Raw genomic sequence first — 4,660 nt, 5'->3', positions numbered from 1 at the left:
TTGGCTGGGACGATGATTTAAATTAGCTTTTAGTTAATTACTCTTAATGCGCTTGCGAAATGCCTGTTTATTTTGAAACATGTTATTAGACCAACAACGTTTTGGAGACCAACAACGTTCAGTACATTTTGATTCAATCCTTACCTAATGATCCACTAGATCCACATGCGGAACTGAAGTGTGCAACGAAACTTAGAAAAATTCAAACAAAAACTTCGTGTGTTGTTTTCTATTTGCTTTTTTACAATGGAAAACGACATAAGCCTTATGTTTTCTGAAAGTTACTAAATTGCAATTGAAAATTGGTTATTTTCACATTTTTCACGGATTAAAATTTTACTTGTCGATGAATGTTAATGGTGGGGCATAAAATCTTTAGTAATAGAACAATCATTGCAAAAACGTTCGCGAACACAAAATGTAACTTTGAAAAATAAACACGATACAATGAAAACCAAACTATTATATTTCCTTTGTGTTAGTAAACAATCTACACGTTTTAAGGATAGTTTCGTAGTTTTCCACAATTTTAGTTTTTTCGTAATCCAGTCGGAGGTCCTATTTCTGCATTATTATTCAACCCTTGCGGGGGTTTCACCACATCCGAATCCCTTTTATGTCGAATTTCAGCATTATCATTGAATCCATGCTTAGGTTTTACATTTTCCGAATCCCTTTTTTGTCGATCTTCTGCATTATCGTTAAATCCAGGTGGAGGTATCACACCATCAAAATCTCTTTTTTGTCGATCTTCTGCATTATCGTTAAATCCAGGTGGAGGTACCACACCATCCAAATCTCTTTTTTGTCGATCTTCTGCATTATCGTTGAATCCAGGTGGAGGCATCACACCATCCAAATCTCTTTTTTGTCGATCTTCTGCATTATCGTTAAATCCAGGTGGAGGTACCACACCATCCAAATTTCTTTTTTGTCGATCTTCTGCATTATCGTTAAATCCAGGTGGAGGTACCACACCATCCAAATTTCTTTTTTGTCGATCTTCTGCATTATCGTTAAATCCAGGTGGAGGTATCACACCATCCAAATCTCTTTTTTGACGATCTTCTGCATTATCGTTAAATCCAGGTGGAGGTACCACACCATCCAAATTTCTTTTTTGTCGATCTTCTGCATTATCGTTAAATCCAGGTGGAGGTATCACACCATACAAATCTCTTTTTTGACGATCTTCTGCATTATCGTTAAATCCAGGTGGAGGTACCACACCATCCAAATCTCTTTTTTGACGATCCTCTGCATTATCGTTAAATCCAGGTGGAGGTATCACACCATCCAAATCTCTTTTTTGTCGATCTTCTGCATTATCGTTGAATCCAGGTGGAGGTATCACACCATCCAAATCTCTTTTTTGTCGATCTTCTGCATTATCATTGAATCCCCTTGGAGGTCGGACAATATCCGAATTCCTTTTATTGTAAAACTGTTTTTCGTGGGAACAAATGCACAATCCACACAAAATCAAGAAAATTAACGCAATGTAAACTTTCCTTTCCATGCTTTCGTATGCTGACTCTCAACTTACAATATCAAATACTCGTGCTTTCCTACATGTCCAAGTATAAGTGATTTTGGTCTGGGAGAAAAAAAAGATTTATATATTTTTTTTTTTTTTTTTGACCGCACCGGGATTTGGATACAGTCCTATAGCGCCATCGCGTGCTATCATTACCATACTGTTGCTATTTTACTACGCCCAATTTTAATAATCTTCTTGAAGCTGTTTGAGAAATTTTTACCACTTCTCTCATTACTTACAAATATGGATGTTCTTGTTTTACTTGGTGAATTTTACTTCTCACATAATAATCTATGGTTTCGGAAACTTACAGCAAAACTTCTCAGCACGTTTACAAAAAGTATGTTTTGTTCTGACTTGGCTTTCACTGAGCAGTGTTCACCACGAAATTGGATAAGTCAGCTTTGTAGATATGCATTTCACCAAGACAAAAATAATTAAGAAACGTTTGTGAAAGCAAAATGTAACTTTGCAAATGTTGGACATCATTGCTCTAAACACATTGCAAAGGAAGCTAAATTACAATATCCTGTCTGTTAGTAAACAATCTACGCGTTTTAAAGAAAGATTAGTTTTAACAATTTTAGTCCCTGCGTAATCCCGTCGGATGGTCTATTTCTGGATTATCATTGAAATCCCGTCGGATGGTCTATTTCTGGATTATCATTGAAATCCCGTCGGATGGTCTATTTCTGGATTTTCATTGAAATCCCGTCGGATGGTCTATTTCTGGATTATCAATAAAGTCCCGTCGGATGGTCTATTTCTGGATTATCATTGAAATCCCGTCGGATGGTCTATTTCTGGATTTTCATTGAAATCCCGTCGGATGGTCTATTTCTGGATTATCAATAAAGTCCCGTCGGATGGTCTATTTCTGGATTATCATTGAAATCCCGTCGGATGGTCTATTTCTGGATTATCATTGAAACCCCGTCGGACGGTATATTTCTGGATTATCATTGAGGTTTCACACTATCCGAATCTCTATTTCCTCTATATTTTACATTATCATAGAAAGGGACGTAACAAAATATCCGAATCCCTTTTTTGTCGATTGTCTGGTTTGTTGTTCAATCCGTGTTGAGGTCTCACAAAGTACGAATCTAATTTTTGTCGAATTTCCGTTTTTCATCAAACTCTTTTCCGTGGAAACAAAATAATATTCCACGCATGATAAGTAAAAGTAACATATTGCGAACTTTCCTTTCCATGCTTTCAATCTCAATATCAAAACTCTTACAACACAATATCGCTCCCCGTTAGGTTTGTTACCAGGCAAATGGATGCGTGTTACACGGGATCTTATCCCTGCGGGCAATGCGTCCTTCGTGAAAACTATGGTTCACCCAGTATGCACACATTTACTAAATTAATAGGAAGGGTGAAGATTTCCCAGCATATGTCTTGTAAGAGAATTGGAATATATGTCGCCACATCCATTAACTGCAAAGAGCAATATGTGGGTAAACAAAAACAGCTTTTCCACCGTAGACCAAGGGTCACATGGGCCAAGTTTGGCACAATGAAGCGGTACGACGGAACGGCACTTTTTTGTCACTTGCGTTTGCTTTTCAACCGTTAACGTATGTGTCTGCTGCACAAAGACTTGAATCATCTTGAGAACGTTTTGCACAAAAGTAGTTATTACCCCATAAAACCCTTTGAGATTGTTTTTAAGAGTATACACACATATATATATATGTACACATACAAAAAATAGTTGAAAATAGACTCGAAACATATGAAGAAGAACGTACACAAAATGTGAACAGATACCCGTTGACGGACGACTAATGAATCAGAAAGCTACAAGGATTTCACGAAGAAAGCGAGTTGTGGGGTTAAGGTTTTCTCGTGAGGTCCGGATTAAGTAACATTGTGTGGTGAACTTGAGCGTAACGACGTTGTACGCGAGTCACTAAGAAAAACATGTGGAGCCACATGTGGCGCTGGAATTTTAACAACTTATGGTTAAATCTATCCATTGCTTTGTATTTGTACAGAAGCGTTAACAAGTCATACATGCAGAATATTTTAGCACCAATACTCATGGTAACAGCATGGAAATGCCAATGCATGAAATATTACTGCGTTATCTGATACGGTGGTAGAGATCCCATACGTATATGTGAAGAAAGTCTTGCAAGTTGTGCGCTTGTGCACCATGGTACCTTAGCCACAATATATCCCGTGAAACCACTGAGCTCCTGTAGCTCAGTTGGTAGAGCGTTGGTCCTGGTTTGTCCAGGGTCGCGAGTTCAAACCTTACCGGGAGCTTGATTTTTCATATCCTGCTCCGACTTGTCAGGAAAAAGTGGTTGATCCAGCTAGGCTGCATTGCCTGGGCTGCCAAGCCTGATAACCTCATGATCGCGATACGTTAGCTGTGATCGCCAAGCAAGGACCTGCGCAGTGGGTCAATCCTGTCTATCATGCCAATGCATAAAGAATTACTTGTTTATAATGATTAACGGATTTGCGGTAATTGATTTGTTGGACATTGTAAAAACGTTTCTTTTGCGAAATATTGTATTTCAGTTTCAGTATAGTATTTTGGTGTCCTGAAAGTGAAACCGAACCAAGTAATGAGAAGTTGTTGGAAAAGTTAGAGCGTCGGTATGGAATTAGAGGGAATGCCCTACAATTCCGCAGTTACCTTGTAGGTAGAATTCAATGCACTAGAATAGGAAATTCTGTGTCGGATATTAAACCCATAACATGCGGTTGACCACAGGGTTCGCCATTAGCTCCTTTACTTTTTTTATTGTACATTAATGACCTTCCGCAAGTATCCACTTTCACAACCAAATTGTTTGCTGACGACATGGTTCTTTCCATGACCTCCCCATCACTTACTGACTTACAATCCCGTGTTAACGAACAACTCACAAATGTTGACAACTGGTTAAGGCACAATCGAGTTTCCCTCAACATTCGGAAAACAAAGTTCCAATTGTTTTCACCTTCCACTTCAAGCACCAGCGATATCACCATCACCATCGGACATGAAAAACTTTTGCGATCAGATATTATTAAGTACCTCGGTGGTATTGATGACAAACTAACCTGGACAACTCATATACATTATTTGGAACAGAAATTGTCACAAGCATACGG

This window comes from Ascidia mentula, chromosome 3 (genome assembly GCF_947561715.1).
Source record: "Ascidia mentula chromosome 3, kaAscMent1.1, whole genome shotgun sequence".
In the NCBI taxonomy this organism is placed as follows: domain Eukaryota; kingdom Metazoa; phylum Chordata; class Ascidiacea; order Phlebobranchia; family Ascidiidae; genus Ascidia; species Ascidia mentula.
Note: the sequence above shows the minus strand (reverse complement) of the source record.